A 25,195-nucleotide genomic window follows, 5' to 3' on the forward strand; every position below is an offset into this window, starting at 1 on the left:
TCAGTCATCATCTCACTGCCAACTGCAAGATGACGACCACGTCTTCTCACTCTCTTGTTACCAATTCCATCGAGCTTAAGTCCCTCAATATGATGAAAGCCACTCCATATTTCCAAAAAAAAAAACCTCAATGTCTACCTTCCAATTATCCACCAAGCTGTGTTAAGACAATCCCTAGTGGGGGATGGAATATCAACAAGTAAATAATTCAACACCAATTATTTCAGTATAGATGCTAGAGAAGTGCAACATCACCAACAAGGCTGTTATGTACATAAAAGAGCTTGTAATTTCCTTCCTTCTTTCCTGCAAGCATAATGGTGAATTACCAACACTCAACAGGTCTGCCTGGCTGGAAGACACAGGTGTCATCAGTGAAGGAGATAACTGAAAACCCTCTGCTGTTTCCTCTAGAAGCTCATCAGCTCCAGTCACAGAAAGCACATCACCACTTGCTGCTCCCAGTTATACTCACCTCTGGGCAGCGTTAGATTTTAAAGCCAGGCTGGATGGGGCTTTAAGCTACCTGGTCTAGTGGAGGTGTCCCTTCTCACAGCAGGGGGGTAGCAATTTGATGAGCTTTAAGGTCCCTTCCAACACAAACCATTCAGTGACTCTAAAGGAGAACATTTCAACGTGCCTGAAATCCCAGATGTTGTAAGGACCTGAGGCACGGGCAGATCCCACTCCACTGCAGTGCCTCATTAGTCCTGTCCAGAAACAAACTGTTTGCTCTTCCCACTACAGCAGGGTGACAGTGGCCCTTACACAGCTGTCTTGGGCAGAAGCTAGGAGCCAACGCTCCCATTCAGGCACCAGCCGTGTTGTGGAGGCAGGGCTCCATCAGAAACTGCTAACAGCAGAGATCCCTGAGGCGTACATGTGTGTACTAACCCAGTTCCAAAGTTAAAAACTGAGGACTTTTGCCAGTTTTGCCTGTATGCTTTACTCAATCAAAACAAAAATAACATCCAGTGGGGATCCGTTTATTATTCTCTCTGCTATCATAATTGGGTAGCCTAACTCCTCAGCAGATTAATTATTCCAGCGATTCAATTGCACTGCAATACAAATAAAGATATCTGCATAAAGTAGGCTGCAAAGTACTAAAAATTAAGACCTAATTAATTATACATTTGTGCAGCATTGCCCTCTATTAGAGTTTAGAAGACTGAAGGCAACATGCTATTATACATCATGTGCTATTATTCACAGAAGTGTCTAAATTACAGAGTTTGGGAGATAGTAGTTACAAGCTTATTAAAAAGCCATTTAATTCACCATATAATACACAGACTCTGCTAGAGATTGAAATAGGAAACATAAAAGAAGCATCTGAATAGCAAGTCTCAATCGGAAATTATTTCTGCTGCCATAATGACAGCTTTTCCCTCCAGAATTTGGTTTCCCTTCTCATGCATAGACAGCAGGCGCTGGAGAAGCGTTTCTGGAGTCTGATTCATGCACTTCACATCTACCTTCTTTAAAAAAAAACGAAAAAGAAAAGCATGCTGAGTACAAACTGTGAGGGGAGTTCACAACTCCTCAGGCAGCTGATATAAACCAGATAAGGACAAAGTTAAAGGATCTGAAGAAACCACGTTTAGTCTAAATGTGTAGACCAGAAACTACTGGGGAATGAGGTGGAAAAACACCTACATTGGAGAGAGCAGCGATACAGGTCAGGTTATTTTCAAAATAGAGAACGTCCCTGGACGTGCAAATAGTTAAATGTGAGGATAAAAGTCAATTCCATATGTGCAACCTATGCTATGGATGCTTTTGGCACAGCTTGCTCACACACAAATGAAGGTGCTGAGTAGCTGTCAATCACATGGCCCTTAATAAGTCCCTGCCGATTCTAGAAGCCCAGCTATTGCCTTTTGTATTTCTTTCCCATCCTTTTCGCCTTGTGACTAATTGATTACAAGCTCCACTAGCACTGGAATTTGTTCAGCTTGATGGCACACTGCGCAGGAGGGGAGCTCTGGGGATGGGTTTCAGCTCAGTGGCCAGCCCTGGGCCAGGTGGCAGCATCCTGCCAGTCCCACCTCCAGCAGAGCAGGGCTGGGGACCGATGCCAGAGCCTGATGGGCTCCCCAGACCTGTGCATGCCTCCCCTGGCCCCGCACGGACCACTGACTTCTAAATAAAACCATTCCCATCCTGCGAATGCAAACTCCCGAAAGGCAAATTCAAGGTTTTATGCACTCAGCATTTCTGAAGCCCTTTAATGTCAGAAATAGCTTTCTGAACACTCCCTTCCTTTCCTCTCAAAGGACTTCACACAGCATCAGGAAGAGTGAAGAAAACTTCCTCTCGGAATTTGAAGTATTTTTAAATGTAAATACATAATCAAAACGGGCTCAAAATATTTAAAAGAATTCCTAAACTGTGGTTTGATTCATGTGAAGGGATTTATGTGCCTTTATCACAGAAACCGCAGCTGCTAAGTTAAAACAGTATCTAACATTCCATTTTTCCTCTCATCATTATTCCTTCAGCAGCAATTCAGACTTATCACAGCGTATCTTTTATCTTAACAGTTGATAAGATTTTCAGAAGTACAAATTTATACAACTTATGTTTGAGTTAAGAAGGCTACTACCATCTTCACATCCAAGACAGATTAAACTGCAGCTGCCCCACCACTGCACAACACAAAAGTGACATAAGCAACACCCTTCCCAAATTGCTAATCACTCAGTATACATGTCCTCAGTTAGCAGCCCCAAGCAGAAAAGAGCCCTGCTCCACAATCTGCTTTTATACAGGCCATATATATTTTGTAACAGTAGGAGGTAGCACTGAATTCATCACTATCTGCAATGCATATATATTTGTATTTATCATATACATATTTATAAACTATAAATGTGTCTTGTGAGTCTGCTACTATACTAAATTACATTTTGGCTTTACCTCCTCCTGCACTTCCTAGGTGCTGTGCAACTATCCCTGCCAAGTTTGGCCAAAAAAAAGTGGAAATGTGTAACAGGAGTTGTACCACTTTCATCACGTTCTACTCTGCTCTAACAACATACACGTTATTGTTCGTTTCACTTCTCCACGTATTCTTTCTACTTGTTCTCAGTGATGTGCACTAAAAGGTCTTGAAAAGAAGCAGAATGAATATAAAACTACATTTAGCCTGCACATGGTCTTTAAAGGTTTCCAAACCTGCCTTTTTTTGGATTCAACTACTAACTCTTGGAAGAGCTAACAGCAGCACCTTCCTCGTATCCTTGCAGATGAGATGGCCATGACTACTGCCTAAACCTTTGCCTTAAAACCTCAAGTCTGGTTTCTCTGTAGAGAAAAAAAAAAAAAAAAAAAAGGAAAAAAAAAACACCACTACCCTCTCCCCCCCCCCCCCCCCCCCAAAAAAAAAAAAGAAAAAGTCTGGAGAAAAAAAGAAAAAAAGACTAAAAATTCCCTTCCAAATTGTTTGCCCTTGTTTTGACCTGTCTTACTGTAAATTAATTTAAAAACTATGAGTGCAGTTGTCAAGGCATGAAAAAAACCACCAGAACTGAACTTTTCCATTAAGGAGAGGAAAGAGGCTGGAACCAAGTAGCTGAATATCAATGCTTTTAAAGAACTGAACAGGAAACTTATGAAATGCAGTCCTTAGCCACAAACATTGTTTTGTTCTCATTTAAGCATACTGATGCATCACAGCTTTGACCAAACTTTTAACTGCACATATTTTAGGGAATCAGGCAAGTCTCAAAAGCACCTAACTTACATTTCCAAGAAAATCTCGTTTCAACTTGGAGAGCCCCAGCTCAGCAGAGTGCCAGAAGCAGTCCTCCAGAACAGCGCAGCTGCTTGAGTTGCAAACAAGCTGGTGGGCTTTGCCTTCCGCTCTGACCAAAGCGATCACTGAAGGGGAAAAAGAAAAAAAACACTTATGATTAAACATTTAATGATTAAACACTTGATTAAACACAAAATGATTAAATACTTAAGCAACTTCAAGCAGGGCCTAGACAGCTCTTTCTGTCGGTGACTCCAGGTCACTTATAAAGTTTTTTCTCATCTTAAAGAGAAAGATTTTCTACAACAAAAGGGATGAACTGCAAGTAACCAGCCAAATTTCACTTGTGCCAACTCCTGGATGTCAGACCACGTCCATAGATATATCCACCAACGTGCAAGTTATCATCTACACGACCAGCAGCTGCCATTTGTAACACCGATGCTGGCACCCACAGCACCTACAGCTTCCATCTGAAAGCTGAAACTGAAGCCAGGTTAACAGATCAAACTACCACCCAGGTAACTGTGGAAGGGGGGTGTGCACAGCACCACAAAAAGCATCCTCGGCAGCAGCCAGGCAGGAGCTGAGACAGGAATTCACCCCTCCAAGGTTTTGAAGGGATGGAGGTGGAGAAATCTCCCCGGAGGCTATGGAAAATGAAGCCATGGGACGCCTACGTCTCCCATCCCGCTGTGACTCAGGAAGAAAAGGCAGATGCATATCGAGCTTACCGCCGACTGCACAGCATTACTCAAGCCGCCTCCCGAAACGCATCAGCGCAGTTACCAACTATTTAATATATGCAGGAATCCTGGCATAAACCAGACATTAGAGCACGTCTTGAATTCCCCAGCACCACCAACATCCACAGGCCCTCTCGTGATGAAACACAATTACACAGTCACGTGGGGAACTGGAGACGGGCACCTTCATGGCACAACCCCCAACACCCATGGTGTTCTGATGTCTTGTAAGGTGCTACACAGTTGCCTTCGCAACATAAACCTTCTCATTGGCATTAAATATTATTTTTATAACATAATGTTAAAAGTGTTTCACAATAAAGTGTTTTCCTAAATATAAAACTTTCCCCAAAAAATGCTGAGAACACAAGGTAGGCAGTTGAATACAACCAGATGAATTAAGAAAGAAGATGAAAGGGCATTTAATAACAAGCTTGAATTATTTGTTTTTACAAAAACGTTAAAAAAAAATCAGAAATCAGCCACACTGAACTTTCCTATGCACTTCACCTTGGAGGGGAAAAAAAAAAGGTGCAGCTGGAAAGCCTTTATTAATCTTTTCCTATACTTGTGCTCACGCAGGGACACGAGCAGTGCTGCGAAAGGTTACCCATGGCAAGGGAGATGTTCCGTCATGATCACAGTCAAAAGGTATGTCTGCACAGAAAAGAATACTCTGCAGGTTTAAGTTTTCCTTGGCAGGGAGCACAATCTGCAGGGGGAGACAGAGGAGAGAAGTTTATGGCCCAACCCTCCAGGAAAGGCTGAACGAGAGCCAAATGGCAACACGTGCCGGTGCCTCCTCTGCTCTATGCCACCTCTCCCCTGCCTCTGCCCATGTTTAATCGTGCACAGAGCCATCAATAACCTTCCCCAGCTGTGCTGCTGCTTTCCACGCAAAGCCACGTGGCTTCTGAACACTGCTCTGCATCAAGTTCTGCAGTCTGTAAGCAGACGCTGGGCACTTGAGTCCAAATACAGCCATCCTCCTCCACAGAGCACTAGAGCCCTTTTCGGAAAAAAAAAAAAAAAAATCTAAGAGTCAATAAATCTTTGGCTTCCGGTAATTTTGCCTCATGTTCTGCAGTTTCTTTATGGCAAGAAGACACACTACTTGTCAAAGCTAAAGAGAAAATATTTGCAACCGAAGAGTATCCTGACCTCAATCCTTCAGCAGCCTAATTCAGCCCCCAGACACACAGTTTGACTTAGCTCTTGGATACACATCAATTTTAAAGAAGTACCAGCTGAGCCATTAGGCCTAAAAGCACAGATCTGAAAAACAATATCCTGAAACTACAAAGGTCACCCTGTCTGCCAGGAGAGGCTGTCCAAAAGGCGCTCCAACCCGGCTGGTGCTCAGGCACCGCCAGCCCACAGCCAAACCAAGAGCCTGATGCTGCCTCATGAGCTTCGGGATCCAAACAACCCAACCTCAAGGCACAAGGGGTAAAAAAAAAAAAAAAAAAAAAAAAAAAAAAAAAAAAGGGAGCATAAATTCACCTGAACAAAGCGACGTGCCTTTGAAACATGATCCAGACCTCACTCACCTCAGAGGGAAGTACTTCAGCCCACCTATCCTATTAGCGTCAGTGGGACAAGAAGCTGGCCAAAAATGTCCCCTAAAGGCAATAAACGACAGAAGCAAAGCAGAAGAATTGGACATTGCTAAGTAAAATGAACAAAGTCGTTTTCTGGCAGGTAAAAACATCCTCCCAGACCATCAAAATCCCTGTGGTAACTGAATAGCAGCATCCCCAACCATTCAGACCCATAGGTCTGAGGATATTGGAGACAACATCTCTTACAGAATTAAGCATACACCATATTTAAGTCCTGACTTTCAGGGGCCCAAATTTAGCACTCCTCCTCCCAGCCAGTCCTATCCTACCCCAGACTCAATGCAGTAGAGGATTTAGGGAAGCCATCCCTCCTCTTAGCCCTAATATCCTCCCTGTCTGACCTACAGAGCTGCCTTCATTTGCTGTGCCACTCTGCACTGAGTGAGCACAGGCACCACTTGGATCATTGCTCCCCGTCTTCACGGGATGTTGATGGAAGAGGCAGGTCCCAACCTACCTACCACAGGAGGAGGGCTGGTGATGGCACGAAACTCAAACTGACCTCCAAACACTGCTCCTAGGACTGCTCGTCCTTCCCCAGTGCTATGTTTAAAGATAAAATCACTTACACAGAAGTAGGGCTGTGCTGACATTTAAAAATCAAGGAAGGAAGATGGTGTGTGTTATTTTTATATTTATTTATTACGACAGACAACTAACTATAAAGCACAAGCTAAGCCTGAAACCCAATGGGGCTTCAGGTTACTCACAGTCTACTTTAGTTCACAGTCAACTATACCATTTAATTAATAGAGATGTATGAGGTAACCACCTGCATTTAACGTCCTGTTACTATAATCACGTAAGCAGTCAAGTCCTTCCTCAAGTCTTTGCGTTGCAGCAAGCAGAGAAAAGCCACAACTCTACCAATGCCTTGTGAATCCACCTCACGGCAAGGTATGAGAGGCCACATCGGAAGCTGCATCCTCAGCCTGGGAGAATATGCAGCCACAGGCAGTCCAAAGACCAAATCTTTGGATTATACAGACCTTATATGTAGGCCTTGATATATATAGACCTATAGAGAGAGCCCTTACACATAGTTTTTTGGGTTATAAAGACTTACAGAGACTTTAATCTTTGGATTATAGGCCTTATAGAGGTCCTTCCCTTTCCCAGGCCAAGTAAAGCAGCCCAAGTTACCCTGAGTGCTGCTTCCAAAGCCCATTAGCACAGTTTAGCTTCAACCAGCTTTCCAGGATCCCGAGCACAGCACGGTACTGTGCTACTCTGTGAAGAGAAAGTATGATAAACGAAGGCAAACTGAGGCAGAGCCAGAAAGGAAACTGGGGAAGACCTGAGAAAACACGAGACGAGAAAGCCCAGAGCATCTCCCCGTGAAAAGCTGGGTACCACTTGGGCCACAGCCAGTGAACGTGTTCAGTACGAGGAGCTGCCTTCACACAGAATCTCAAATCATCCTTCTCACTATCAATATGATTCACTTCTTCCTAGACGAGACCTCAGCAGCACGCTACATAGCGGCTCAATACATTGCCATGCCTACAAACATCTCGCTGAATACCAGCAAGATTAACACGTCTTCTGCGCGTTCCTAACTTCTGGTTGCCAAAGCTCTTGTGAAGATATCCCAGCACGAGTCCTCCTCCAGCCAAGGCGGCTCCTTTGCTCTTCAGCCTCCTCTTTCCCCTTTAACCAGGCCTTTCACCCGTGGCTCAGCGTTTTCCTCTTCATGCCACAACAAATGTTTCCTTATAGACCAGATAAATGTAACACGCTTAACCCAACTCACAGCTCAAGGTAGAAAGAAATAAAAGTCATTTACTCTGGCACAGACTCGCTATGGATAAACTTATGTTGCAATTTTTCCCATTTCCCTTCATGTTTTTAGTTATTCTTTCCTTCGATATTTGTTTTAAAACTTTACATATTACAAGACTGTTTGTTCTGCAAACACACAACACCTCATTGCAAACACACCGAGGCTACTACCATTTAAGAAAATAAACAACTTGTGCACTGGTTCACGTTCTATGAGAACCAAAACCAAGAAATAGCAAAGAATAAATAAAATAATAACAATAATACTTCAATGTGCAGGGTGGAAGTTTAAAAACTGTTTCAAGGCTGAAAAAAAAAAAAAGCAAAACACTGAAAACCCACAAAATTCTCTACAAATACGGCTGATGTACAAGCGGAAAACAAACAACTTGCTTAAGGCACACAAACCTTTTCTAGAGCAGAGAAGCGATGCAGATGCCCTGCCGCGAGGCTCTGGAAGAGGCATTGAGCTGCCTCATGCCAGGGAAGGGGCACGTGGCGTATCCTCCTCCCAGCTCCCCTGGCACACTACACTCCTCAGCACTTCCACACGCCTGTCCCTGGGTGACCCAAGCATGTGTTTGTGCAAAGTGGTCACCAACATGAAATCAAACCGAAAGGTTTAAGCCAGTTTTGATACCTGAGAGCACGAGAATGCATCTGGCATAGTGAAGTTCTACAGGGTTTATGTGCCAAGCTTATTGGGAGAAGCAACCATAGGCTTCCACCTAAAAGCTCATCTTAAGAGCAGCAGCTCAAGAATTCACAGAAAAAACAACAAACAAACAAAAAAAAAAACAGGCAGTGCTGCACACAACCAGGGAACATCACACACAATTCAAACACCAAGAGTTCCTCAGCAATCATATGATCCCAAAGCTGGTGGCTGCTCACAGAAGAGCAATTAGTGATTTACACAGAAACAGGATGCAGGCTAAAGGTAAGATTAGCTCCTTTTGTCTCGATTAAACTAAGTGATAACACTTATCAACAAATATCCAGCCTAACAGATCCCTTTTGCTAAAAGCAACCATGAAGAAATTTGTGTGCTACCATCACTCCTGGGCCCTAGTTTTATCCAACATCTCTTCGCTTTGTATTTAAAGCATGTAATTAAAAGATGTTAACCCCATGCTAACAGTGTGAATGTTTTGCTCTCTATCTTGTAAGAAAAAAAGGTGTTTTCAACACAAAATGTTATACTATGAGATGTGCAATAGTAGCACAGAGACCACACCTGCTCTGAGGCAAGAAAGCAAGTATCCTGAGCTTGGTTGTTACAGAGAGCTTTCTATAACAACAGTTCAATTTCTGAAGCCATCTCTGGTATTTCTTAAGACAACAGCGTAGAATTAGGCTACCCAGTAGTGGCTCTAGGTTGTCCCAATACTTGGTCCCCACTGGAGGAGATCGGGACCATGCTGTTATTTCAGGGCAATGCTTTGTGTCCATCAGCCTCCTGCAGCTCAGTGACCCCAACCTGCTCCAGCTGCATTGCTCCCACCGTGCGAAACAGAGAGGTTCTCCATCACTGAAATTCCTTTAAAGCAACTGTTTTGCTTCAAGTTTAAGCATTTTGTTGAGCTTAAGATACTGCGGTGCTTTCAAGTTATGGCTAACAAATAGGGAAATACTCACTTCAAAAGCGCAGGTAATGTTACTACCAATTTCCATATGGCAAGCAGATACTTCCAGTATCACATTATAGAAAGCTGCTCTGTAAGAGCCAAGTTTCAACACGTGTACTGCTCTGCTGTAAAAAAAAAAAAAAAAAAAAGGTTCTTTCATGGAAAGCTTTTGAGGAAGGCAGAACTGCTGCTCGTCCCTGAGCCTGTCACATCCAAGTGACATCTTGTTGGAAAATACCTGGTTTTGTTTTCATTTTTACCATCCAGCTGTGGCCGTTTTGCTAGCTTTATACTGAATCTCTCAAGGCCTTTTAGAATTTCCTGTTGTGCTGAGAAAGCAGTCGAGTTATCTAGCACTTCTGAATTAAAAGCGATAAATAAAAGTTACGGACACCACACTATGCTAGGAATTGCCAAGAAACTGCAAAGGAGCATAGCCTGAAACTCCCAGACCCAAACTTAGTTTCTGTGAAACAAATCAGCTTTATTCTCAAATGTATATAATTTTAGAATCTTTCAGAACAAATCTAGGCCTTAAAACAAGTAGGGAGATGGGAAAAAATAAAATAAGCCTAGAAAACATTTTTAGGCATGTTTATGTTTTACTTGGTACAGAGCATTCCTCCCCACTGCTCCACAGTGGAGTGCTATTTCCAGGTTGGTGCCTAATGCTGCCCAAGAGATTTAGGCGTATTTTGCTCCTGGGTTTTGCAGCCAGTTTCATCATCTAGCTCCGCTGTGTAATTAAAATTCTTCTCAATCTATTTATATGCTAGCTGCTGCCTCCACCTGAGCTCACTGGCTCGAGCCTTTCCTGAGCCATTGTTTGGGAGCATAGATACCTTCGATTTAGATTCAGAGGGTATGCGCATCACTATCCTTAGATATCGTTACCTCCATCAGTTTTTAAAATCTAAGCAAATTCAGCTTAAGCCTCTCTCTTTAGAGATCTAGAATTTCCACACCTCCTCCTGCTCGGAGGCTTCATATCCTGCCATAGCAACACATCGCATTCACCTACGCCAAAACCATTTTCTTGCAGTCTCGATTCAGAGAGCAACCCCAAAACTGGGAAAGCCCAGTTTCCTGCTTGAGGAAGCTCTGTAACACTTCCACTCAGCAGCAGGGAGAGCCCAGGAGGTGCTAATGCCCACCCACCAAGCAAGAACTCCACAGGAGAGCTAGAGAGGGACACCACCACCAAGCGAGGGGCACGCTTGCAGCCCCTATTTCCCTGCCCAGCAGAGTACACCAAATGAAAAGTGTGCAGCTTTCAGCCTTGATGGCCAAGGGGCAGGCAAGCAAGCCTGAACTCAATGGCTTCAGCATCTTCATCCCTCCACAGGAGCTCTCCTGGCAGAGCTCACAGAACACAATTACCAAATATAAAGAAAAAGATTCTTCAGTGGGCAACTTGGCTTCATAAGGTCATCCTTGAGTGTTTTTAATCAAGAATACTAATGATACTAGTGAAAAAATAGGCATAGTGAATTTTCTGTCCCTGTACAGCAGGCTAGCAAAAGCAGTCCAGGCAGCAGGAGTTAAAGTTGAACGCTAGGTAGGTCTGAAGTTGGATAGGTCGCTCGGTGTCTCCTGCATTGATTCCACACCATCCACTCCTGGTTTTACAGCTGGCGTGTCCCGTGCATTAGCAGTCTTATTTTAAACCTTGGCACAGGCGGAACTTAAATAATCCATGGATTTAAAACATCCTTAGCGCTTACCGAGATGAACCTTAACAGCTTTCTGGGAGTAATACGATTTATCAGGCCAAAAATTAAGGGGTTACAAACCCAAATTTCTGATTTATAGCATAAGCTCGTATTTCTTAATTTAAGTCCTAATGTGAGCCGCAATATTGTCAGCCAGCTCAAATGTTATTTTTTCCAGCGCTGTATTTACAGTTCAAGGATTATTCAGAAGCACACGGCAGAAGCAGAGAAGCAGGCCAAATCCCTCAAAGTGAATCTTCCAGGGAGGGTTCAGAGAAGCCCAGGTTATCTGTCTTCAGAGGGATGTTCAAAGTGGCACAGATTTAGCCATCCACGGGAACTCACGGAAGGAGAATCCAGGCTTTAAATCTAAGAGAATAATCATTTTACCTTGCACATTCGCAAAAGCTGGGGCACGCGTTAGGAGGAAGACGGGTTTCTCTTCCACTGGAAGGCTGAACAAGGCACAGCTGAAGAATTTCGGTCTCCCTCCTGTTCAACCCGCTATGGATTTGGACAGATCCCACAAAATGTCTTTCTTCCATACCGGCAGCACTGCTACCTGCTGAGCTGGGACAGCAGCGAGCCGCGCTGTGCTGCAGGGTGGCAAGCGGCCAGGAGCCAGCTCCTGTGTCTTCTCAGGCACTTGCAGGGTGGCTGGGCTCGTTACAGCATGCAGGTTACCACAAGGCAAGGCCCAGGAGCTCCCAGCACCACCACAGTGGCTGCTACCAGAGGAAATCTTCCACACAGCGCCCACCAGCAAGGTCGGCCGCAGCGGTAGGGACGTGCACGCAGATGTAGCACAACCAGGCCGTGGCAGAGCTGGCTGATTCTCAGCTTAAAGCAAGCTGGGAAACTACAAAAGCTTGACTCCTACCTGAGGTACACAGCTGTTAGTGATGTTCTGATGTTCCCACTCCTCCTGGTCCTCCTCAGGAGCGAGCCTCACTGTAGTGCTGACATCCCCGGGAGCCTCCTGGCTCTCCCTCCGGATCTTCCTTCCCCACACAGATCCCTCACTGCCACACCTGAGCTTTCTGTCATTATTTTCAGTTCCCCGAACAGCCTTCCATCACACATCTTTCAGCATGAGGCCACCGAGGTGTCAGCACGCTGTCAGGCTGCAAAGAACCTTCCCCAGGACCATGGATGTGACTACCCTGACCAACAGCACCCAGCTTTGTCACCTTCAGATACATCTACTTTCTTCCAAAAAGACCTACTGGCCTCTAAATGCCCACACACCTCCATCAGTCAACGCCTGGATACTGTTTTGGCATATATAATATCTCAACCATTAAGTTTATTCATTTTTTTTGCCCAGTTTGTTCTTGCATCAGTTGAAAACATACAGGATATTTTACTGAAAAGAGTTTAGAATTGCCAAAAATTGGTGAAAAAACACAACAAACAGATAAATGCTGATGTAACAGCATGCAAAGATTATAAAAATAAGGTTAAAACATGTATATAGTCAAGCATTGTTTGCTAGCAGTTCTCGCACATGTTTAAATAACAGCACATGTTTGAAGCAAATACTGTCTTGTCACCAAGTTATTTTAATCTCCTTGGGTAGTCATCTTATCAGCCCACAAACTTATATAACAACAAATCCAATCCCAAATACTTCTGAAGAACAAAGATGGAACACACTGAAGCTATTTTGCTTTGTTAATACTCCAGTTTCCATATACACGGGTACCAACATTTTCCTTACACATGCATTACACAGTTATCCTCATAACCTTTCCCTTCCCCCTTACCCACCCACCAGTATGTATGCTATTTCTATTGTATTTTTAAGCTGACTTTTATGTCTGCACCTTTGGGAAAAAAACAGTATCAAAATGAAATTTAATTTCTTAAAGGGCACAGGGTTTTTGGTCCCAAGCTTCCCCACTGCAGAGCCTCTCCCCATGCCCCACCTCAGCCCGGTTGCAGGGGTCAGGCCCACGCAGCTCTTCGAGGGGCTGTGCCGCCAAAAACACCCTCAGTGCTGCACACACCCAGGGAAAAATGTCCAGCTAGGCATTTTGGGGAAAAAACAGCAGGAGACACTTGCAGAAATGGCTTTCCTTTTCCAGGATACACCCTGTGACTCCCTTTCATCTCCCACAGGCACACAGGTCAATACCTCGCTGAGAAGCATCCCTTCCTCGCGATAATCCTCCCCTCAAACAGAATTAGCTAGGCAAATGTAAACACCGTAGCAATGAATTAGTTGCCACATTTACCCAAACTACTGCTTCCAGGTCCTTAAAGTGAGTTTTTATACCGAATACATGGGATGGCTTCACGTCAAGCTCCGAATTTTCTGAGCTAGGCAGCTGGCCAGCAAGCGCCCTGCAGCATCTCCCTCCATCCCATTTGAGAAATTACACTTAAGAGGTTCCCGATAAAGGCTTCACTAAATCCTGCCAATATTAGTCACACCAAATTATTGTAATTTGGTAACTGTTTGGAGTGCTTTCTACCCTGAAAACGCTACAAAGAAATGGCATGTTTCTACAAATAGACAACAACAAAAATATGTAAAATTTCTGGTGGGTTATTCTGCTCCAACAAGTTGATTCATAACGGTAGGGAACATTTTGTTCCTGCCGTTTTCACTCCCTTTGGAACCAGGAAACCTCCCCCCACAGCCAGCTAATAAACATAAGAAAAATTAGTCCTGACTGAGCTACGTTTTAGTGCCCATATCCAGCCCTTGGGGTGTGGTGGTTTTTTGTTTCAAACACCCATTCTCCGTGGATATCTGCAGAAGTATAGAAATACTCCTCTTGGTGCCTCTGAAAATTAAGCTATATTTGCATTAAAAGAAAAAAAAACACAAAACAACCCACAACCCTTCAACAAAGGAACTCAACACGGCTTAAAAGCGTGTCATCGCAGAGCAAGCCTCGTGCTTCCAGGCTTTTCCCCAGGGCAGGCAGGGCTGATGCTTGTCTGCCGGGATACATTACCTGGGGAGCAACACAACCCAGCCAGGAAGACAAAGGAGAGAGAAAGATTTCTTCAGGGAAAAAAAGGACAGCCAAACAATAAGGGCTAGGAGACTACATCAGCAGGTTATTACTCGGTTTTGGCCACGTTGGAGAGGGACACCGCTGAGATTTCTGCAGAGGTTTTTTGAGTCGTGAAGTCCAAAAGATTAAGCTGTTAATAAGAGGTCTGCCAGAAATTTGCCGAGCAGTACTTTAAGAGCAGCAGCACTATTCACAAGGTAAAATAAACCACAACTACAGACACCGGCTATCCCATATTGAGATCAGAAGCAAAAATTTACACGTTTTGATTTCGTAGCAACCCTCCTCTGTCACATATCGTTACTCTTAATGTGCTACTACTGAAAGTTGATCGTTTACATTCCCGAGGAAATATCCTCGAGTAAATCGCACCTGACTCCATTCAGCTGAGATCCACGGCAGGTTTCTAAGCGCACCACACAGGCAGCACGCAGACTACTGATAAAAGCAGGAATCTGCATCTTTTTAATCACCCTAATTGTTACGCAGAGCGCTTTAAAGGCACTCATCAGTGTAATACACAGATGTAAAGTTTCTTCAGCAGTAAAAAAAAAAATAAAAAATGAAAATATCTAAGCAGTTGCCCATGCGAATGACATATTTTCAAGGGAGAAGACAGAAGCTCAGCATAATTTAGTTTAAGAAAAAAAGGATTTGACTGCAGGAGACAGAATTAGAGATCCACCTTGGATCCTATGCAGCAGGGGAAAGGAAAGTAGCAAAAGAGACGAGGATTTCAGCAGGACATCAGGGAAGCATGAAGTGCATGGCCAAGCACCTCTGCTGGGCCCAAAATGAGCTTAACAGATGCTGGTAATAAAGGGACAGGATTTTGGAAAAGTCCACAGTTTCAGGAGGAGCGGCCCTGCTTTTTAAGCCTTTCAGAGTTGGTACCAAATGTGGGATATACCCATTTGTTTCCATCTCCTTGAGTTTCCAAAAGGGCTTACCAAACAGGTATGGGGCTCCTCATGGGAACTAAGCCAAGAGAGGTAAGAGAAGAGGTCCCATGTGGACATGCAGAGGGTGGAAAAACAGAAGCAGGGTAAGGACAAAGGTAAACAGTCTCTCTTGGAGCAACCAGAAGTCACCAGTGAAGTTCAGCAGCAACCTGTGCTCAGACTCGGGCTGCCTGAGATGCTCACATGAGACCTGGAAAGGGGACGGAGCAGCGGGCCAAGGAAGTTTGCTGATGAAACGTTATTCGGGCGGCAAGGACAGGATGTGAAGGATTCCAGACAATCCTGCGAGACTGAGTCAACAGCATGGAGATGAGATCTAATGCAAATAAACACAGCAGATGGAAGGAGACGGACATGGGAAAGGCACAACCGCAGCTTTACGTGGCTGATAGGCCCCAAAATGATCGTGCGCCGGAGCAACATCGCGAGGTTACGACTGCACGCATCCATGAAATGAGCTCAGCAGCAGCCCCAGAAGCTCATCAAACGTTATAAATCGCTACGAAAACAAAGCACGGTTATGTCACTGCACAGCACCAGAGCTCACCTACTTGCTGAAAACTGCACGCAGTCCTGATCCTCCCACCCTAAAAGGATCTTTAGAGGTAGGAAGGACTCCTGGAAAGGGCACTCAAACTCAGGGACAGCCTCTGTTCAAAGAACAGCTGAGTAGGCAGCTCTTCAGTCAGGTAAAACTACAAATGGAGGAGGAAGACAGAGGACTATGAAGTTATAAATGTCATAATGCAGGATCTCACTGCCTCTGCCACATGGGAGCTACGAGCCACCAGAGGAAGGAATCCAGCAGAGAAGGAACAGGAGGAGGGAGTTCTTACACAACCAGAAGCAGGCCTGCAGACAAGCTGCGCTCCTGGGCAAAGGCCGTGGAGGCTGCAATAAGGTCCCGGGGGGCTGCAGAGAGATCAGATGAGGATTTGGAACAGAAGGAGGCTGAAGGTGAAGGAGTTGTTTGTTTATTCTAAAAAGGAAGCTAAAGCAGAACATTACACAGAGCACTCCCAACTCCTCACAGCTACGGGGCAGCAGCCAGCAGTGCTCACCCACAGCGAGACGAGGACAGTGACATGGGTCCAGAGGTGCAGGGATGCTGCCCACCAGGGCTGGGGGCCATCAGCCCACCGAGCTGCAGAAGCATTTGGAGACACCTGGGAGGTGCTGCTCAGAGATGAAACCAGCTGGGTGCCACATGGCTGGGTCGAGCCCCAGCTGGCTACCGGGGCAGACAGGTGAGGCCTTGGCCCACCACTGCTGCTCTTCCTTTTTTATATTTATTGCATCTTCTGGAAGCTGTCACGTACTTCTGACAGTCACAGGACCTATTACGCAGGATCTGCAGCTGGTTGTGTTTTGTGCTGCACACCATATTTTTAGAATGGCCTACAGACTTCTGTACGAGTCGGACTGCTATAACCACCACTCAAGATAACTCTCAGCTGTTCTGCCTAACAGCAAATGAAACAAACCCGCAGACAACTACATAAACTAGACTTGTCTTCAGAGTTAAAGCCCTCCAGCCGCAGCGTAGCTGGGAGCACTGGTCTCAATTCACACCATCTGGATCAGCTGTCCCCTCCCAACTCCTGCTTTTACAGGATTTAACAATTGCTTCAATCAAGAAACACTTTTTCTGCAGTTTATTTTGTAACCTGAAGAATAAACTCAAACAGCTGTGATACACAAACTAAAGAATAGTCTTTTGCACAATTTTTTGCACAGATACTGCTGTAAGCCAATACAACGTTTTGGAGGAAAGAAAACCTAAACTTGTAAAATATTTCAGGAAGCAGCCACTAAGCACATCACAATCCTTTCTAAGCAGCGATACAAACCGTAAAGTGAGCAGTTTATTCTGATGTCAGTTCTGAATGTCAGATTTTTAAAATAAGAAACATTAACACAGAAAATCTGTACTCGGTTAACTCACACATACAGAAAAGGTTTCCCTGAGTCACCGAGCCTCATCTCTTAATGCCACAGAGCCAAGCACATGACACAAACTTCCTCAATATATCTTTAAGAGCCAGCCAGGGGTCTTGCTCCCACTTCTCCCCTTTGAAGGTCATTCCAGAACCTCACTCCATTTAGGGAAGAAACGAAATTCCAGCCGAAGTTTATTCATGCCAGTTTACATCCATTTGTTCTCGTGCCAACATTGTTCTTTAGTTTAAATAGCTCCTCTCTGTTTCTACTGTTTATATCCCTGCTGTATCTGCAGATTGCAATCGTATCCCCTCTCAGGCCTCATTTCCTAGGCTAGACGAGCCAGGCTTTCCTTGTCTCCTCTGGTGCGATTGTTTCTTTACCCCAGCCACTCTCTGCACCTGCTCCACCAGAAGCACAAGTGAGAAGATGTGCCTGATAACCCCCCGAGCTCCCACCCATCCCACCAGTCCTTCCTGCCAGTCTCCTGCCCAACACGCCCCACCATTTGTCACCTTCTCCGTGGCAGCAGGACAGCAGCAGTTTAGCAAGTAAGGAGCTAACATGCCCTGCACATCTCCTCCTGCTCTGGTGTTCCCAGCAGCTGAGTTCCTTGCTTACAGCACAGGACAGAGGCAAACCCTTGTCTTCTACCCAAGGGAAACATATGGGTGGTATAGTCTGTTTTCAGCATGAATTTCAAGTGGGATTGCACATCCTAGGTCAGAGCTTCTGAAAAGTATGGATCTGCCATCTGATGGAGATGCAATCAGTTGATTACCTACCATCACCTACCAACTACCAGGTTTCACTGTGGCCTTCTCCCAGCTTCTGCCTGCTGTAAGGATTTCTCACCAATCTCAAGCACTCACGTTCCTCCTAACCAGCTCCTCAAGTCACAACTCTCTTCAGCTCCAACGCTGCACCAGTCCTCACTACACACCCCCAAGCATTTCCTAAGCACATCACTGTTCCCTCCTGACCAAGGGAACAGCAGAATCCACCCAGTGCCCCACCAAAATTGATCATTTTTGCTCACTGGCTCCTTAGCTGCAAAACTGAAAACAACAACAATAACCCAGGCTTGCAAGTTGTGCATCCCCTCTGCTAAGAAATGGTTCCCACACCGCTGTGACCCACTGCTTAGACCTTCTCCTTCATCACAGAGGACGAAGTTCACTTGGGCTGCCTCAGTGTTAAGGATGGTCACACATTTCTCGTAACATGCAACAAAACTGGTATTCTTCTTGATGAGTCCTCTCCAAATCTTCTCTTAAACAACCAGGGAAAAAAAGAAAAGCCCCAAAGCGCTCCATCAAACGCTCACTGCTGCAAAGGAAGAGTCAAAACACCCATGCTTAGCTTGGCTGCTTTAAGGAAAGAAGTTAACCAGCCAAGATTTTGCCACAAGGTCACCGCACGAGGATGTCTCCCCCTCCGAGTGCTCCAGCATCCGCACACACTCCAGCTGAACCTAGGCAGAAAACACTTCCAACCGCAAGGCAGCCAACTCGCTGGGGCTTTTGGAAAGCAGCAGAGCATCAGGCAGCAGGGTGGTGGCGTGTGGGATGCCGAAGGAGCCGGAGGGACCCGGTGAGAAGCCGCAGGGCACGGCACGCCCGCAGCCGGCCCCCGGGGCAGCGCCGCGCAGCGCATCCTGCCCGGAGCCCAACCCTGCACAGCCTGCGGCACGGCAGCAGCACAACTGCGCCCTGAAGGCGGTGTGGGCTGCAATATTTGGTGCTGGAGGGGCAGAGCCACAAGGTTGAGCCCCAGCAGGACACCGCGAGCAAGCCCCCCCGCACCGCCTGACATTAACGCGGCTCCGCGCTGCGCCCCGAGGGCTGCTCCCCCCGGGCTCCCACCCGCACGGCCCCCGAGCAGCAGTAACCGGCACTGAAATCGCGGAAAGCCCCGAAACCCACCCAAATCTCCCCGGGGGAAGGCTCCGGGGCTGCCCGGGAGCCCCGCACCGCCCCGTCCCCGCCGCGGGGAGCGCGCACCTGCCCTGCCCGCCGCACCGCGCCGCTCCCGAGGCGCCCGGAGCCCGCTGCGGGATGCAGCCAGCCCTCCGGAAACGCTTCCCAGCCTTACCCAGGAAACGATTCCGGCCGCCGGCCGCCACCGCCGCCCCTCCTCTTCTCTCCTCTCTCCTCCCGGCTCCTCTCCCTCCTCCCTGGCCGCCGCCCAGCGCCGCGGCTCGCAGGGGGCCGGCCGGGCGGGGCGGCGGCGGCGGAGGGCGCACAACATGGCGCCGCCGGTGCCTCAGGGCGCCCGGCTCACACCTGCGGCTCCGGGAGCGGCTCCCGGCCGCCAAGGAGCTTCCCCCCGGGGCTGAGGTGGCTTCCAGGGCAGCTTTCCCGACCCTCAGGGGTTAGGGGTTGTGTGGGGAGGCAGCGGTGGTTTGTGCTGCCCCCCGGGAGAAGGGAGAGGCAGGCGGGTGCCTGACAAAGGGAGCGCGCTGGGGGTGCTCCAGGCAGCCCTGTGGTGGTGGGGGGGCTCCAAAGGCACCCAGCCCGCACTGAGGGAAAGGTCCAGGGTGTGCTCCCAGACGTGGAAAATGAGCAAAAGGACCAGTCCTGGAAACCTCGAGGCTTTAAGGCACCTGCAGAACAACAGGAGCAGGTTGCGAGTGAAGCCCTGGGCACATCCTGAGAGGAAGGAGCAGGGGATCACAGCGACGTTGTGGGGAGTTAGTAGCGAGGCTTAAAAGAGCACACCTGTGAGAAGCTCCTTCTGTTTAAAGCCTTACCAAATACTTGGGGTTCTGTCCTTTCAACGTAAGCTTTTGAGGTTACAGGGGAAAAAACTACTCATTACCAAGGCAAAAATATTAAAATGACACAGTAGCTGAGTGGCAACTGCAAGCAGATCTTTCATTCTTCCACCTAACAATCTTACAAAGACTGGAAAAGCAGGTGCAAAACAATCACTAATAAAATACAGTGCCACATCAGACTAACCGAAGATGCCCTAGGAGGTCAAAGAAGACTGTTACAATAATGAAATGGGCAGGCTGATTTTCTCTTAAATTAAAACACATTCAGCAATCCTATTAAGAGTGCCCAAGACCGTTTCAAAATTTATTGCACCATTTCTAATGGTGAATCTATTTATCTAGAAGGGATGTTTTTTTTTTCCTATGCATTTCCAGAACCTTCACTATTTTGTTCTCCAGGTTTATAACTATGCCCCTAACAGCAGAACTCAGACTATAATTATAGGGACAATTCAGATGAATAGGAATATAACATCTTTAATTAGAAATATTCGTGTTTTTAGCAGGTCATACTGACATCCATCAGCCTAAAGAACAGAAAAAAGAAAAAAAAAGCAATTATGAGCACTACTGTGATGAACAAGAAGAAGCGACAATTAGACAAAGATGTCATAGTTCAGAGCAAAGCACTTAGAAATTATACTTAATCACTTAACAACTTACTCCTAAATTTATTCTTCTTGTTTACAGTGGTACTTGCATTTTTCTCAAATGTGGACATGATTTAGTCAAGATTTGTATAAAAAGAACAATACTTACTTATGCTAAGACTCACATTTTAATTTGTTCTTTCAGATCCAGAACTATGGTGGACATCCAAAGAAAGCCCTCCAAATAGTCCTAATTATCTGTGATAGAAATGTATCATCTTGATCAGCTCAGGAAGGACTGATGGCCTCCTGAGACATCCAAAGGTGATTCATCAAATTCCAATGTCTACAAATCAGGGTGCGTTCCTCTCCAAGAAAGCACATCATCCAGCAGCAGGGAAAGCCTTTATGCAGAGACTTTGAAGGCATAATGGAGCAGAACTCTCCCTGGAATTTGCACTTCATCTATTGGAGAGATGCAAGGCAACTGTTGGGTTACCCCAGATTATGAGTGAATAGCCTATTAATATGTTCTCCTGACATCAGTGGCCAAGCAAGATGGTCATAAATTCACATTCCTTTGATGAGAAGTGTAAAAGCACTGCATTGTGGTTTTTGCTATGTGGTTAAAAATATGATTAGCATTTAGTTATATGGTCCATATAATGCACTTTGGTTTGCAGTATAGTAAGCAGAGTCATAAAAATGAAGTGTTGAGGAAACTAAATAAGGAATTTCATATACATCCTAAATGGACAGCAGCTCAATACACTCAGACTTCTCTGAAACGTTTCCATGTGGATATACTGCTTGCATAGGCTCGGCCAGTCTCATCAAATATAGATCTCTTGTTTTAGAGCAATCTGATGTGTTAACTTTCTGAGTACAATGAAATGGCTCCTGCAGTTGCGGGCTAAAGGTACTGATACAAAGCCCTTACTACCTCTTTTTGTAAGCCACAAACATCCAGTGAAACAACACCTCTAAACATTACAAATAATAAGAGGAGAGGCCTTTCTATATTACCAGTTCATAACCAAAACATTTCATCATCATCTTGCTGTCTCAGTGTTTGAACTACGAATGCAAATTGCAAATTTATTTTGGTCAATGCCCATCTGACTTTGCAACAAGGAATGAGCGACCATCTGAGCTTCCAGTGGCGAATAGCTGCCTGTATACTAGCTTCCTCAGTGCAGCACGGGTTTACAGATCCTACTCTGAGATTGACTGTGCCTCTGATTGCCCTCTCAGGAGAAGTTAATACAGTTTCTTCCTCTGCCTTCTTTTATATCCCAGCTTTTTACTTAAGGGTTATTCCCTGTAGGGGGATAGTTAAAGTACGCACCAATCCCGTCTCATGAGAAACGGTTTCTCTCTGCAGATGAAAGTAGAAAAGCGGTGAATATGGAATAAACAAGACTACCATCTAGCGGTGCAATCGTGGTTTAATATTTCAGAGGAACCTACACCATCAAATAACCTTTCACTGAATATATTATTCCAAAAACTGAGCTTAACATAGAAACTTAATGAGGAAAGTTCAGTTATAGCAGAACAGTAATTTGCTTTGGAACTGAGTCTCTAACATTTTCACACTGATCACTGTTATATCAAGTCTCCATCTCAAAATGCTAAATCAAATAAATTTCCCCAAATAAAGAGTGCCACCACACGCACATGCAGCTAGAAGATTCAAGAATTAGACTCACAGGATATCTCTCTTCATTACAGGCTTATGATCTTTGAGATATTTGACTAGATGTAATTCTCTGATCCGTCCTTTCCCTGTCTGTTGTACAGTGGTATACAGGGATTTCCTGACGGTGAGGTGAAGGAAAGGAGGCCAACCACTCCTCAAGTCTGGAGCAGCTCCATTTTTTTATCATTACAAGTTTTGGGGGAGGCAAGCAGGATGATGGTGTTGGCTTGAAAACTATAGCAATATTTGAAACAAACAAACAAAAAAAAAAAACAAAAAACACACATTTAAAATGGAAGAACCAGAAGACTTTCAGCATGTGATCACTGCAGGAAAACAACCCATTTTGGACCTCCTTCTAGCTAGAGCAGCCAAGTGAGGGAAAACTTTAAGAAAAGATGCAGAATTTTTAAATCCTACAACAGCTGCTTAAGCACTGGGATGGAAGGCAGTAGGTGCTTTCAGAGCTGACTTTTCAGCAAGCTCTATTTACTGTTTTATGTGTCTCTGGCACACAAAAAATATTCCAAAGTCCTAAAAGAGCAAGGGCTGTAATTAGTCAAATAAAGAAAATAGCTCAAATTTGCAAAGCGAAAACGTATCTAGTCTTGCCTTGGATGCTTAAAACGAATGCAAGAAATATAATTCTGCTTTGTGATGGCCACTGACACATATGATTTACAATACTTTTCTATATCTGAAAAGCAGGAATACAAGACAAAGATTTGGGCATGCTGCTTGCCTTTCAGCCTACATTTTTTCCTTATTTTGAGAATACGCCAGCAGCTGCTGGCTTTCAGCCCCGGCCCTCTCACACCTTGGAGCTTTTGCTGGAAGTGCTGATGGTTCCGCTCCCGATGGACATCCAAGGTGGTGCAGCAGGATAGCTCCCAGAGAGGCCATCAGCAAACCCAGGTCTCAGGTCAGAATGTCTATCCCACTCATTTTCCATATATATGCCTGTTTACACATTCACATCCACTAATAAACACGAATTAAGTGGTGAAAAAGCTAAGACAAAGATGGAAACAGTAAGCTTACTAACAGGAGAGCTTTGTCTCTGAAGCAAGAGACAAAAGTCCAGTGTCTAGTGCGCTAAATACAGCCAGAAAAAAACAGGCTGCAAATGCACTCGATGGGAATTTTGCCCTGTGTGTACAAACATACCCTGGAAAGAGTGGCATGTTTTGCATTTGTATTTACAGCTGCAGAATGCGATACAGTCCCGTTGTTTTTCTGATCCATGCTGCAGTTCCCCTCACCATGTAAATATTTTTCTCCACTGAGACAGGGATGTGTTTCTGCATGCACATTCCTAAACCAAACACCTCCACTGAAACGAGTAAGGCTTGAGGGCCAAATGATGTTCTTCATCCTTACATGCGGCCTCGGTAAGCGTTTCAAAACAGTGCTTGTTAGACTGATCTTCAGGAAAACACCTTCTCCATCAGCAACAAACACAAAATATTTCTCTTGAAGGTGGGGGGTTAGAATTGATCTCCTCCTTGAAAAACGTGGAAAAATTCCTGGAACAGAGAGGACGAAAAGCCTCCCTCTGCTCCCCACTGCTGATGCTCTGAGGTAGATGCAAAGGTGGCACCACAGATTTCTGCTCTGAGAGCAGCTCAGAGCAAAGGCAGGCCTACAAGGGACAACTGGTCTGCTTTCACTGTGATTTAATGCTCCTTGCTTGCAGTTGAACCAGCCACAGCTAATAACCTTCCTCCAGTGGCATGCCCTGGGGAGACAGAGCGGTAGGGCCCTGGTGCTGTCACGTCCCCCAGCCGGTGAAAGCTCCACGTCCAGCACAACTGCTTTCCATTAGCAGTTCCCTGGGTGGTCACCATCTGTAGAAGGCCTTGCGACAGAATTAAAGCTGAACCGAAGGGGTATGTTCCTCCAGATGTACTTCTGGAAAGTGGTGGTAAACGTGGGGTTAAGTCTCTAGCTCTTACATATTTTGAAATCAAAGCCTTGTCTTGTAAGTACAAGTGAATAGCTACTGTTAATTTGTAATTAACATGGGAGCTGGTTCCGTTTAGCAGATCAGAAGAGCAGATCTAGGCCTGCAAGGCTTTGCATCTGCTGCAGTCACACTGAGAAAGCATCAGAGCTGTGCTGCTCTGAGTCATTCCCAAGCCAGCGGCCCCCCAGAGCGGCACACCAAAAATACCTGTGTATTTCTGTGGCTGGGAGCTCCAAGATATGCCATGGGCCTTAGGAATGATGAAGAGGAGGTAGCTGGGGCTGGCTTAGATGCAGAAAATGAACTCACATTGGAACTCACAACTGGTCTGTGCCTGAAGATTTAATTCGAGGTGCTTCCCTTATTAAAAACAAAATCCTCGCATTTCCCAAGAGTGACATATAGGTCAGGAGTCAATGCTTACCGTGGTGTGTCCCCGTTGATGTACAGAATGGTAGTGAGACTCGTACTGCCTGAGACAATTTTGTTACTGAAGCACAGCTTTCAGCAGAATATGTTGAGCTGAGCACACCTTGCTTCAGAATTTATATGTGGCAGTAAACATATATAGATATATGTATAAAACAGATGGAAATGTTTCACCAGAAAACTACTTACAAGATACAGCAGGAACACAGAACTGTGCCAGATGCCTGGAACAAAGCAGGCATCTTTCAGGAGCCTGTGACCGAGTTAAGCTGAACGGCTTTTTTATGATGTGGCTTTGTTGCTCACTTACTCCCATTGTCAGCTACTTCAACATCCTGCTAAAGGTCTCCATTGGTGTGAAAAGATGGGTTGTAGGACTGCCTTTTCTATCTGGATTAATCCCCATCACTAGCCCCTCTTGCCCCCCAGGAAAATAAATAAATAAGAAAAGAAAAAAAAAAAAAAAGAGAGAGAGAGAGAGAGAAAGAAGAAAAGAAAGAAAAATCTGAGCTCCATGACACAATGGAAGATGCTTTGTGCTGCTGAA

The 25,195-nt window shown here is 45.4% G+C and overlaps 1 protein-coding gene across 13 annotated transcripts in view; it reads right to left on the bottom strand.

The window, feature by feature from the left end:
* Positions 1 to 19,435, bottom strand: part of APBB2 (amyloid beta precursor protein binding family B member 2) — a 159,354-nt gene extending 139,919 nt beyond the window's left edge. For 7 of the 13 annotated variants that reach the window (XM_068680189.1, XM_068680204.1, XM_068680203.1 and 4 more), the window contains exons 1-2: positions 19,186 to 19,334; positions 3,749 to 3,885 (exon numbers count right to left, since the gene is read on the bottom strand). The gene's annotated coding sequence lies outside the window, so the exon portion shown is untranslated. Of the gene's footprint in view, positions 1 to 3,748; positions 3,886 to 4,224; positions 4,385 to 15,788; positions 15,931 to 18,509; positions 18,765 to 19,107 lie in introns of those variants that run through there. The other 6 variants (XM_068680190.1, XM_068680191.1, XM_068680193.1 and 3 more) reach the window with 6 other exon arrangements.
* Between the last annotated feature and the right edge of the window lie 5,760 nt (positions 19,436 to 25,195).

This window comes from Anas acuta, chromosome 4 (genome assembly GCF_963932015.1).
Source record: "Anas acuta chromosome 4, bAnaAcu1.1, whole genome shotgun sequence".
NCBI lineage: Eukaryota > Metazoa > Chordata > Aves > Anseriformes > Anatidae > Anas > Anas acuta.